General features: G+C 36.8%; 1 non-coding gene across 1 annotated transcript; it reads right to left on the bottom strand.

Moving 5' to 3' along the window:
• Positions 1 to 13624: 13624 nt before the first annotated feature.
• Positions 13625 to 13750, bottom strand: LOC116914153. The gene has a single exon (XR_004389704.1). It is a non-coding gene; the product is annotated as a U6atac minor spliceosomal RNA (small nuclear RNA).
• Between the last annotated feature and the right edge of the window lie 709 nt (positions 13751 to 14459).

Genomic DNA, 14459 nt, shown 5'->3' with positions numbered 1-14459 from the left:
CATGTGTGCACCGTGGCAGGTGCTGGCATTAGCTGACCATCTGACCACACTACCATCTCCCCAGCCTCTTTTTAGAAACCTGTACTGTGGCAGGTTTCACTTTATTTCAGTTGTAGTTTGCTTACATTTTGGCTTCCTTTCTGTCCTTTATATTCGTCATTTACAAAAATTCCTACTTTAAAATTTTCTTGCTTTTCATTTGTTTAGTGACTCAATATTTTGTGTAAGTGTATGGGCCATGTACACAGTTAATGACATGCGCAAATATGGCCAACAGCACAGAGTGAATGGTTATCAATTACTAGATTTTAAGAGTTTTGTCTTTTGAAATCCTTCCTGTCTACACGGATAAAACTTAAAACTTTTGTAGGGGTTTTAATTATTTCACATACTGTCTAACAGATCTGCTCAGATTTGAGGACTGCACCTGACATTTCAATTCAATGTGAAGGCCACCAGAATTTACGGCTACTGCTATTCCATTAAACAGTTGTCAGCAACAGAGACCGAGGATTCCTGTTTTCCCGAATGCCTACTACATTAGCACTGCACCTAAGAAGAAAATGTCATGTTGGCATCACCACACATATTATTTTTTGATTGAATCTCAGATGACATTATTATTCAGACACTGGCAATAGCGCTTCAAGACTACCGCACATGTCACAGATAAGAGCACAATTGTGTCACTTGGAAAAATAAGATAGAGATTTCTGGAATTGACCTATTGCGAAACCACTTAATTTACAGTTTACTTGTTATGGTGTCTGCATTCTTGTTGTCTGGATGTAGTTCCTTCAAAGTAAAGTCTTAACCTTTCAGCATCGAGTCACCGTTTTGCATACATTTCAGACACGTCAGTTATATTTATACTCCATCTGTTACTACACGGCAACCTCTGTGTCAGTAAAGCGCATAAAGAAAAAACTAAAGACAACGGAGACTGAAGGAAATGTTATGGTAAACAACATTTAAATCCTCAAGTTCAAAGTAAGTGTAGGAATCAGATTTGTCTGCTACGGCAAAGTTAGCATTGCTTGCTGTGAGGGAGGTCTTACAGGGCCATCGGCTCCTCCATTCAGAAAGATCTATGGTAGTGAAATGCCTGTATGAATAATTTCAATACAACAGTACTATATGTCTATATTTGTTAATAAAAACACAAATACTTTATTTCTATTTTAAACAAGCTTATGAGTATTTTAAATATATATTTTCATATTATCAGTGATGTAAGTGTGAAGTTGATAGGAGAGAATATGTCCTCGATATCTAGATTTTTATTGATAGTGCCCTTTTCACTTGTAGAAATTATTTTGCTTCAGCCTTTTAATCTCCAAGTCCAAGAGTTACGTATCTTCTGAGTAAATTCAATGGTTTGCCATAGATACTTGAGAAACATAATGACACACTTTACTTCCTCCTACTTGATAGGCAAGGAAGTGTGTGGGCAGAATGGTTTCCTAGAGAAGTTTTAGATTCTGTCATCTACTGGAGTCAGGGCCGCATGTGCACTATGAGGTCTGTGGCCTTCATACTCATAATGACCTCAGTCGTGCTGTGTGAGTTGCAAGTTACTGCAGACCTCATTAGAGCCTAGGAGGTAAGAAGGAACTGTTTCTATCTCCAGCCTTAGTAAAATAATTCCAAAGATGCTAACTATTTATTTAAAAGAGATTTTAAATGTATTTCTTTGACCATGTAATTCATGTACACAAAATGTCTTAATCATACCATCCCAACCCTCCTCATTCTTTTTCCATGCAAAACACATCACCCACCCAGCTTCATGCCTGTCTTAGTCAGGGTTTGTATTTCTGCACAAAACATCATGACCAAGAAGGAAGCTGGGGAGGAAAGGGTTTATTCACCTTACACTTCCACGTGGCTGTTCATCATCAAAGGAAGTCAGGACTAGAACTTGGTGGCAGGGGCTGAGCAGAGGCCATGGAGGGGTGCTGCTTACCTGATGGCTTCCTCTGACTTGCTCAGCTTACTTTCTTATAGAAGCCAGGACCACCATCCCAGGGATGGTACCACCCACAATGGGCCCTCTCACCCTTGATGACTAATTGAAAAAAAAATGCCTTACAGCTGGATCTCATGGGGGCACTTCCTCAAGGGAGGCTCCTTTCTTTGGGATAACTCCAGCCTGTGTCAAGATGATGCACAAAACCAGCCAGTACAATACTATTTATTTATTTATTTATTTATTTATTTATTTATTCATTCATTCATTCATTCATTCATTCATTCATTTGCAGTTATACCCTACTGTGTAGAGTTGGTGCTTCTCACATTCACATGAGCAAGGTACTATCCACTGGAGCATGGGTAACCTGTGAGTGGTTTCACTAACTTCTGTCAGTCCTTCAGGAGCTATTCACAGCCAGTAGACCCTCAGCTAGGGTGAGACCTCAGTGAACTATGATAAAGTTTTTACCTGGCTTGATCTTGTGTGGGTCTAATGCAGATGAACGCAGCTGCCAAGTTCATGCATGCAACAATGGTGTCGCATATAAAGGTTTTCATTTGGAAAGTGAAGAATATGGAAATGGCATTTAAAAATTAGTTATAGGGCTGGAGAGATGGCTTAGTGGTTAAGAGCACTGACTGCTCTTCCAGAGGTCATGAGTTCAAATCCCAGCAACCACATGGTGGCTCACAGCCATCTGTAATGAGATCTGATGCCCTTTTCTGGTGTGTCTGAAGACAGCGACAGTGTACTTATATATAAGAAATAAATCTTTAAAATTTGTTATAAATTGCTAAATTCATTATTGCAATCCAGGTATGTAGATTACAATTTACTTTACGGTAAGTCTTAGTGTTACATTTTTGTCCCTTCAAAATGATAGACTCTGACTAAGTTAACTGAAGCCAGGCATACCTTTCTATCACTAATGTTCTTCTGTTTTCTACAAGGAAGAGTGATCATTGGCTTTGTGTTAACAATCTGTTTGCAGAAGAAATGCTTTGTATTCTGCAGAAAAGTACAAATCTATTATCGTTCACTATGGCACAGCCTGCCTTGCCAGGGTTTCTTGGTAAAATGTAGAAATTTCACTTACATGAAGGGAAATTTACTGCGTAGTATTAGTTTGAAGATGCTATATTGCGTTTCTGGTGAAACGGTGATAAATAAGACAAATTTCTGTCCCTACAAAGTTTATAATTAGCAAATGAGAAAGGGCAGTCAAAATTCAGATGTAATTGTAGTAATAGGTGTGTTATCTCACACCTCCTGAGCTACTCTAAGGACTGTATCTTTGCTGTATTCCTTTGGTGCGCAGAATAGTGTATCTAGCAGAGAATGCTATCAATAAACAAAGACTGACTGAATGACTGAAGCTGGGGATAAGAACACTATAAATGATTTCAGGGAAACTGCTTTATGAGTCTTGAGCTATTTGCTCAATGAATCTCAATAAAAATGAATTAGCAGTAGTAATAACACCAAACTTCAGACCTTCCTATCATAAACTGTGCAGTTTATAACGTAATCACTTTCCATTAACAATTCATCTCCTTATCTTTTGCCTATGTCATGAAATATATTGTAATTAGAATTGATTTTTATAGCACAATTTCAGAAGATACTGTAATAAGTGCTCTGCTAAAGGTCTCCAAGGATTTGAGCTGTATTTTCAAATGTTAATTCTCCAATTCTATTAAAGAAAATCAACAAATGTTTAATAAGACCGTATGGTAGAGTGCCCATCTACACACATTCCTCCTGATGTTTATAAACAAGTGCATTTTAAAGAACTCCTAGGTAAGAACCATCCCAGATGACTCCTCCACAAAGCCAGTAAAACAATAATTCACATTTTAGACTGCTAGCTTTCTAGATACATGTATGTACATATTCACGCATGTGTGCACATGTGAATTCAAATTGCATTCACCTATGCTCTCATGCACATGGAGGCCAAAGTTGTTACTGGAGGTCCTCCATAAAGCTTTTAATCTTCTTTTTGAGCAAGGATCTCCAGGAGAACCTGGGGCTCATTGATTCCACCAACCTGACTGGCTGATGAGCTCCAGGAATCTTCACGTCTCCACACTTCCAATACCGTAGGTAGAGCATGCTAGCACACCCAGATTAATGATATGGTGTCTTAGTTAATTTTGCATTGCTATGAAGTGTCACCATGAATAAGCCAACTTGTAAAATTAAGCATCTACATGGACTGACTTATAGCTTCAGAATGCAAGCATGCCGTGGGGAAGTCATCACAGCTCTTGATCAGCAGCTGAGAACCTACTTTCATCCACAAGTTAGAGGCAGAAAGAGAAAGACAGGCCCTGGCTTGGGCTTTTGAAACATCAAAGGCCACTCTTAATGATTTACCTCTTCCAAAATGGCTGTACCTCCTAATCCTTCCAAAACTGTTCTATCAACTAAGACCAACATTTCAAATATGTGAGCCTACGGGGCCATTCTCATTCTAAACAGCACATATAGGTTCTGGCTATCTGAATTTAAGTCCTTGAACTAGCATGGTAGACATTTTATTGAACGAGCCATCTTATCTATTGCTGTTTAAAAGTTGAATATAATTACGTGTTGTATATCTGCATTTTGCTGAATAATTTGCTGCATGGAGAGTGTGGGTCCTGTAAGATGACAGTGGAGTTAACAATTTCCTATTGCTTAATAACAGAGGCGCAGTTATAAGGTCTAGTGTATTATATCACAGCCTGGGGTGATGCTGATATGAACACACTTATTGTACTACCATACAGTTTTATATAGCCACCAGTCCTACAGAAGGATAAACCAATATGTTAGTCATTCATGTAATTTCTACATTAGAATTTCATCATAGTTTTAGAGCATACTCCTTTTACTTATAAAAGTTACTGTAAAGTATTGGGACACATTGACAGTATCTGAAAACATTGGTATTCAATATACTGTTTGATTTAGTGCTATATGGTCTTATAATTATGTGCCTATAGCCCTACACTATAAAGTACATATATGTATGTATTGAAAATATTAGGTAGTATATTAAAATATACAAGTATACACACACAAATATAAGACTGATCTAGACTGATAGATGTTTCATAGTCTGTGCTACCTAGAGTTCTGTATTAATTATAATATCTGCACAGCTAAAATATTAAGCAATAGCCCACTTTACAAAATGTAACCCTGTCTTTAAATATCTGTATAAATACTAGCATCAGGCTTAAATATGTAAATGTAAGAAAATACATTTGGTTTAAAAATCTAAAATTAAATATTAAATAATAACTATAGTACAAAGATATTTTGTAACACACAGAGAAATATTTTGTCATGAGCATTTGTTTAGAGGAAGCTGTGAAAACAGTATTTCCTCCAGTGCACTATGGCGCTTTCTGATTTCTGAGTGCATGAATCTGAGCAGAGTGATTGCATTGTTTATCCACTGAGCTTTGGCAGAAGCTATTCATTTAAATTTTCATAAATTGCCAGTATGTTTGTAGTTTCTGAACTGTAAAAATGAGAGTAGAGTGTTACTTTAAAATCATTATCGCATGAAATAAGAGAACTGTTATGTGAGCAACTAATGATGCTTTAATGTGGGCTTAGCCCACCAGTGAGGCCTTTTGTTATTTAACTGTGATCATCTTCCAGTTTCAAAGATATATATATATATATGTATATATATATAGTATATTTACCTAAAAGTTATTAAGATTATTACATATATTATATAATTTGGAGATAAAATATGTCTGTAAGTAAATGTCACCTTATGACAGGGTCTGCAGAGACTAGAGAAGGTCACAGGTTCCCTGGAGTTAAGTTTATGAGCAATCGGGAGATACTGACTTGGGAGCAGATAACCAAACTGGGGTTCACTGGAAGAGCAGCCGGTGCTCCTATCCTCTGTAATCTCTCTGTAGGCCCTGATTTAGTATTTTGAAAATAGTGAAAATACAGGAAAAAAATCATACCAGTATTCTCTCTTTACATTCTAAAATTGTGGGTTAACACCCATTTCCAAGTGTTGAGAAATTTTGTACACTTTTTGTATACCTCAGAGCTCTTTAGAAGGCCAGTACTACAGGTTATATTGACTGCACCATCAATGATTTTTCTGAGGAAGCTTACTTGTCCACAAGATGTGCTTCCCACTTCAAATAGGGTGACACATGGTCATAGTCATGGCACCCAAGAGATTGATGCAAGTGGCTTCCTGAAAGATGGAGGTCAACCTAAGGTCAACCTAAGGCTACATATTGAATACCAGGGCAGATTGGGCTACTTGTCTGAAAACATTAAAAACAAACAAAAAATATACTATTTGAAAATTCATATTTCATTGTTTTATATCAAGAGTACTATTTTTGTTTTTGGAAAAGAGAATTCCCTTGGTTTTCATCATCAAAACTGTATACTGTTCTCTTGTTATTTTGTGTGAGCAACCGTGAACTATAAATGGGCAGATGGGATTTTAGCATCAGTGTTCTTCGTTCACTAAGTATACAAGATAACAACTGTGTGATTCCAGGGATAAGAAAGGAATCTCAACGCCAAGAAGAAGAGGGTGGCATAGAACCAGGGAGGGCCCATCACTGTCAAAGACCACACTAATACTTCATCTCTTAAAGATGACACAGCCTCCCTACAATGCTAAGAGCTAGGAAGAGGAGCAGGAAAAGGAGCCTCTTGGGCTTGTAAGACATTCATACAAAGACAATTGAGAGCGAGCATCACTCACTCTCACCCGACACCACCAAAGGTTAAAGGTTACACCAGTCCCACAGTGACCAGGAACCAATTCTACCATAATCTGAAGAAGAAAGGCACAAATTCACCCCTGAGCTTCCAAACATTAGCACAACCCTGACTTAATTTTAGCCTTTGAGAGTCTAAACAAGTCTAGCTAAGCACTGTGGAATCCAATGAAACCACGAGGTGAAGAAGACAGTTTGTTTTGTATGGCTAATTCACGGTAATTTTGTCCATAGCAATTTAATTATATAATATTTAAAGTAAACTTTAATTTATATTTATTTCTTTATTATTTATTTGTGTGTGTTTCTGTGTATGTGTGTGTGCATGTGTGCCTATGTGCATGTGTGTACCACAGCACAAAATGTTACCAGAATACTTTCAAGATTTGATTCTTTTCTTCTACCGTGCAGGTTCCAGGGATCAAACTCAGGTTCATAGACTTGGTGCCCATTGACATAAAGATTTTTTTCTTATCTTCTTATAATTAGCCTTATTTATAGAAAGTTTCAGAAAACAAAACTACTGTTGCAAATTTTCAAAAAACAACACAAAAGAGACATTTATTTTTGTAAGGTTCGGCATGCTTTAACCCTAATTGAAAGCATTCCATATGAGAATCCACATTATATTGCATTTGACTTTGTTCTGCTTTTATCGACACAGATTCTTCTGTATTATAGACAACTCCATTGAAAGACGAAGAATCTATGAAAAAGAGATATTGTTTGAGTATTGGTGGTTTCAGTCATTTTCTCACTTTTTTAATTATCAGGTTTAATGATCCTCCTAGGTTAAGGGAGAAGTAAGATCCGGCTACAGAGATGGCCCAGCTGCGGAGAGCACCAGATGTTCTGGCCGAGTTTGCAGGCTGTTTCCAACGTCCACATGGTAGCTCATGGTCATTTGTAACTCTGGTTTCAGAGACTTTGATGCCACCTTTTGTCTTCTGCCTGACCTTGCATGGTACACGGACATACATGTAGAAAAAAAAACACCCTCATACGTGTAAAATAAAATTGTTTTATTTAAAAACTAGATGAGCAATTGAACCAGGTTAAAATATTGACCATTTTTTCTTCCTTCATTTTGTGCCCGTTGTACAGTAAGACAGAAACAGTTCCATGGCTACAGCACATTGTCCTTACTGCTCCAGGATCATATAGATGGTGCATGGTGGTAGTTGTACTATTTTGAGACAAACATGGAAGTAGACTAATTATACTGTTTCTCTTGACATACAAATGGGAAGAAAACAATTTTAAACCTAGAGCAGATATAAAGAGCATCCTTATGTTGCATAATAAATCCAGTAGATTTTGTGAGAGTGATCTTTCTATACAGCTAAAAAGATTTGTTTCACAAAATGAAAGCAAGAAGGGTGATATGAAAATGGCATTAACATTAGACTCCGTGGAAAACAGGAGCCATGCTTTCTATAGTTACACTTTACTTTTTTTCATAATAATGTCACAGAATTCTAAATAACTAAGAATAGTGACTCCATTTTAAATGTATATCATGCAACCACATAGAGAGCATTGCTAGACATTGACTACTGAGCCTCAGAAACCAATAGGTTCTGCCCTTGGTCACCAACCTTCCACACCCTTATCTCCACACAAAGATTTTAACTTTGCTCATGAAAAGCCCAGGGGTAACTTTTAGATATTTGAGTCCAAGCTTCCCAGGAAACTTAATCTTTGTATTCTGTTTTCTGGTGGATGCTTTATTCATGTTCTGTGATTATAAATCTCTCTCTCTGTCTACCTCACAGGCATTCATATTCCTGGTCATATTCTGCTATTGAACACACCACATGAAAAATATTCTTTTAAAGCATAGCATAAAGGTTATGGAAGTGAAATTGTATACATCACAATGTCCATTCTAATGAGAATTTTACTATAAGAAGAAATCCCCTCTATCCAGTTTCATTTTATACTTTCTAAAAGGGATATAACCCAATACAGCTAACCAAGGGCACACTACTCTCCCTTTATCTGATTATCATTGAAAGGAGGAGAATGGTTAGTTTTATAAGAGTGATAAATAATTCATAATAATATGATTGGTGTGATGTTGTTAGGTGTCGTTACTAAGTTGTCAATCATATTTTCTTGGGAATTACTCAATAATTCTATTAATACTATAGCATTTTGCTTTGACCTTGACATATGATTTTGCAAATGAATGAAAGAGCTTTATTCTGTCTTGTTTATTTTATTAACCCTCTCCCTGACTACAAAATAGAACAAGCAAATTTTTCATTTAATCATAAAAAACATGGTAGAAATTCAAACATTACTCAAAAAATCACTGCTATAATCATTGGGAAGAAATTGAAAGATAATATTGCTTACTCTGTAAGCACAAAACACTTGTAAACTGAAGGCACCATACCTCAGATTTAATAAAGGTAATAGAAGAGTTATCCTGCCTTTCATATGCTTGGGGTGTAGCTGAGTGCAGGACTAGGAAGCTCTGTCGACTTGCAGTGTAAGTGTTGCTGTAGTAACTGTCTTCAAACTTTCGACAGAAATCAATTAACTAGCCAACAAATATTTGCACAGTTGTTTCTGACAAGACTGTGAAAACCTTTTCCAAGATAAAAAAGTACATCAATTGATGATTTTCTTGCAATTATTCTGATAGTTTTGCCTGAATAAGATGATGTAGACTAGTTTGTCAAATCATATGTAAGCATATCATTCACATAGCTTCTTTTATTTTATTTGTTTCGTTTAAATCCACTTCATTCCATTCCTTCCAATTCCACAGCTATCTGATACCTTTTTTCTGCCTGCTTGTTTCATTTGATCTTTTTTATTGTTTTTTTTTTAAATTGTCATTGGTTATTTTATTTATTTACATTTCAAATGTCCTCATTCCTGGTTTCCCCTCCACAAATCCCATACCCAATCTCCTTCCCCCTGCTTCTATGGGAGTCATCCCCTACCCACCTGCCCATGCCTGCCTACTGCCCTAGCATCCCCCTAAACTGCAGCATCAATCCTCTACAGGACCAAGGCCCTACCCTCCCATTGATGTCCAAGGCCATCCTTTGCTACATAGGCAGCTGGAGCCATTGGTCCTTCCATGTGTACTCTTTGGATGGTGGTTTAGTCCTTGGGAACTGTGGGGTATCTGGTTGGTTGATATTGTTGTTCGTTTGAAAATACACATTAAAAAGAATCCTGAGTTCCCTCGCCCTATACATGGGTATGAAACCATCTAATGGAGGATGGGGAATCACTCAAAAGCTGAAATCTTATACAAATGACTCTCTCACAGTAGCCATCAATTGCTCATAATGCCCTAGGTAGGGATAGGATTTCATGAGTTTTTCTGGCATCTATGCTGGGACTTTGGCTGATTTAATCTTCTGTAGGTCTATTGGAAGCGTCTATGAATTCATGTGCTATAAACTCACACTATCATTTTCAACAAAGATTATTTTTCTTAGGAAAAACACTAACTATACTCTGAGATATTTTCCCTCTACTCCTTCATGATTAAGGAGCCTTTGAAAAAGGTGGTGTGGTGTAGATATTCTACTTACAACTGAACATTCTATAAGCTCTTATCCTCTGTACCATCACCTGCTAGGATCTCTATATTAATCTCCATCTACAAGAAGAAAGTTCGATAATGGTGGGTGAGAAATGTACTAACTATGGGTAGAAAGATATTAATACATCAGGCCATTTGACACTTTATCTTTTTAGCAAAATAATAATATTAGGTTTTCTCTAGGGCCTGTAAAACAGCCAACCACAGGTATTTGTCACAGTTAACTGTACCAGGCATGATTTCTATCTTGTGGAACCAGGTTCAAATCCCAAAGGAAAGTGCTGGATGATTATTCCCATACTATCATGCTACTATTGCAATGGTGGACATATCTTTTAAGTCAATTGTTATTGTAACTTCCAGGATTTATTGTTGGGTAAAACTAATTCTTACTGTTCTCTACTAAGCTTACATTGCAACACTGTTAAGGCTACCTATTCAGAATGAAGTTTCTAGGAAGGTACTATAAAAAAAAAAACAATTTCTTATTTAGAAGGATCAGGATACGTCTGACATTCTGATCTTTAGTTTCCAGTAGATATTAAAAATAGTACTCTCTTGACCACATATGAGGTAGTATGAGGACCACAATGCTGGTTTTAAATCTTCGGTACACTAATATAATGTTGTAACCATCCTCAAAAAATTGTCTTGTTTTGTTTTTTGATTCAGTGTTTCTGGAGAAGGTTAAAAGTACATTATACTCTTAGATAACCTATTGATGCTGGTGACTTTATTTCAGTAGCTGTACTGTGAGAACCACTGACCATGAGATACCTTGGAAACATGGAGAAGTTTGGTTTGACACATTAAAGAACATCAACAAAAACCAGAGTTTTCAGTCACTCAGTTATCCTTCCTTTTTGTGTCTTCATTCCTACTTCTGTGTGAATTAGTTATATCACAGTCACATCTTTATGAAAGTTTTTGTGAGGAATAAGAGAGGAAAATTAAAGAAATATTTCTTGGCTTTGAGAATTTGCAATTTAAAATAGAATATTAACCAGAAAAAAATAACATTAAAGATGCCTAAGAAAATATATATATGAAGACTAAAGTGTAATTATGTGAGGATTGAGAAATTATTGAAAAGGTGATATGATACATTTGTTAGAAATAGGATCCACCACTCTGGGAAATAGAACCAAGAGAGAACCCTATGAGGAAGCTTAATTTTGATCAAGCCGTTCTCACAGGGCACTGCAATGTAAAGCTGAAAAGTCACTCAGGGAATTTGATCAATCTTTTAAAATGAAGACCTGCAGACTCCTGTAATCATGGCACTCAAGAGCTTGAGGCAAGAGGCTAGAAACATTGAGGCCAAACCAGACTATCTCTCAATACCCTGTCTAAAATGTTTAAAATTCAAATAATATGAAAATAAAAGGCAATGTTAAGATAGAATGCAAGTCAACAGGATTTGTGGTACCCTAGCATTTTAGCAAGATGTAATTGGCAGAACTGTGAAAATTAGTAATTACCCAACCGTCATTTTTTTACTGATACACTTTAGTGATGCATGATATGCAAATACATGCTATTTGGTTGTTTCTCATCTGAAAATGGAGGGAGCATTAGAAAGGACAGCAGCTTAGAGTACCATTGCCATGGCAGGGTGATACATAGAACACAAGGATGCTATGTCAGGCATCATCTGGGACCTGAGTAGACTCAGTTTCTCCTTTTCCCTCCATGGATATTTTCTTATTTGGAAATCCTTGTCCAATTCAAGAAGGACTATGGATTGATCCATGTGTTCACTGCAAATTCATCATGCAGTTATCTTGATAGCTGATTAAATTGTGGGGATTTTAGTGCTGAATCATTCGAAAGCTTAATAATGTTCTAGCCAAGAAAGCAGCCTTAAAAATTAACTGGACACTATCCAAAGACATTAAAGAGTATGCCAGTGTCATAGGTGCAGGAAGGAAGGCAGAAATAAACAGTCTCAATAAGGTGCAGTAGAACCAGTTTTGCTAATTGCCTAATCCAGACCAAGAAAATAAATATTATCACCCTTAGTATGTGAAGCAAATTCATTCCAGCATCTTTTTATAGAGACTAGAATCTATGGTTTCCCCAAAATTTTCATATAAGACAATGTGGTATTTGTGTAGTAAACACATATACATACATCTACACCTATACATACACACACACATATACATCATGTATAATGCCAACATGGCATAAATGCTCTAGAAAATTAGTCATACTATGTTGCTTAATAAACAACCATGAAGCTGTACATGCTCTACCTTGCCATATTTTTCTCCAAGTATTTCAGGTTGCAGCTGTTCAAATCCATTAGTGAAGACTAATTGGAGGTGGAAAGTTTCCACTCTAGAGTCTGTTCTAAATCAGTGTGGCTAAACATGGATTAATAGAGTCTTCCGTATAGGGCAGTTTGGTTTATTCTATTTTATTCTATTGATGTATGCACAATTAGAAGTATTGATAGGTTACATTCACTGTCATGAGGAGCTAACCAAAATAATAACTAGAACTAAGTGACTGTCCATTAGTATTTTTGCCTAACTGATGACTATGGTTTGTCTGTTGTCTTATGAAACTATTCCTGGGAGAATACTAGCAAACATCCAACCACCCCAGGTAGGCAACTGATGAGATCTGGAAGCAAGGATACTGGCAAAGCCCAGCTTGCCATAGCATGGACTTTTATTGGGATTACGTTTAAGGATGTGTTGAGGGGTCATTTATAGATGCAAAAATAACTCAAAGAAAGACAGTTATGTCACCAAAGCAGTGTGTATAACGGTTAATGAAGTCTGGAAGACCAGAGCTCTGTACTTGTAGACAATTCTTCCAGGTAGCTCAGCTGGTCTCTGTCTTTCAGACAACTTGGCTGACCTAGTTCTCTAGGCAGACTGTATATATGTAAAAACACATGCATGAATGAAGAGATTTGTATGTATGTATATACTCACCCCAGCAAGATGCCTAAAAGATACAGACCAGTCAAGTTGTCTGAATACATGTATATAATATATATATATGTAAATATATAGATATAGATGATTAGATATAGAGATAAAGAAAGAGAGAGATAGTGATAGAGAGATAGAGATAGATACAGATGAGATATAGAAATAGAGATAGAGATAAAAAGAGAGATAGAGATAGAGAGAGAAAGGGAGAGATAGAGATGATATAGATATAGATGAACTTTAGTGTGATATGAAGTATACAATTAATTTTTTTTTTCCCTGTTCTTTTTTTCCGGAGCTGGGGACCGAACCCAGGGCCTTGCGCTTCCTAGGCAAGCGCTTTACCACTGAGCTAAATCCCCAACCCCAAAAACAGTGGTTAGATGCCACGAAGTAGGTGGCAATGCCTTAACCGTATGTGTGTTGTTAGGCCCAAGGGCCTCTTCCATCCTTGTCAAGGGGAGTGCTAACCTTCTCTCCTTTCATACAACACCAATTAATTTTTAATATTCTGAATAATATGATCCCTATTCCCACCGATTGAGAAGCTAGGATTTTACTTGTATATTTATCCACTATATGTATCCATTCCCTCTCCTTATGTCTTCCTCACACAATTGATCTCAGGCACTCTTTATTAAGTTGGTATAGACATCATATTTGGCCATCTGAGATCTTCGTTTATCTCATCTTCCCTAGTAGAAATCAAAAACAGCACATGAATTTCTTCTCAGAGTTTTGGGTTGAACAAACTCATGACCACAGCGTAGTAGGGCCATTAGCTCAAGGCCAACTTGGGCTAATTGATTGGCACGATTTCAAAATACAAACAGCAAACATCTTGAACTTTGGAGACAAGATGCAAGAGGTATTTCTCTTAACCTTCTTCTCTCTAGTATGTTTTCACTGACAGAGAAATGAGACAGAGGATTGGAGAGAAGCAGTTAGAACAATTAGCATGGTGAACTCTGCCATGCTCCTAGACTATTGCCTTTGTCCTTCACATGCACCACACAGAAAGGGTTTTCTGTGGCTTTTCATTTACTTCTGTCACTGTGCCTAGATCTTCCCCCAGAGCCTTAGTGTTCTACTAGGCTCGCTCATCTATCTATCTATCTATCTATCTATCTATCTATCTATCTATCTATCATCTATCTATCTATCTCTATCTATCTATCTATCTATCTATCTATCTATCTATC

This window comes from Rattus rattus, chromosome 12 (assembly GCF_011064425.1).
Source record: "Rattus rattus isolate New Zealand chromosome 12, Rrattus_CSIRO_v1, whole genome shotgun sequence".
Classification (NCBI taxonomy): Eukaryota; Metazoa; Chordata; class Mammalia; order Rodentia; family Muridae; genus Rattus; species Rattus rattus.
Note: the sequence above shows the minus strand (reverse complement) of the source record. Positions and strands in the feature narration are given on the sequence as shown.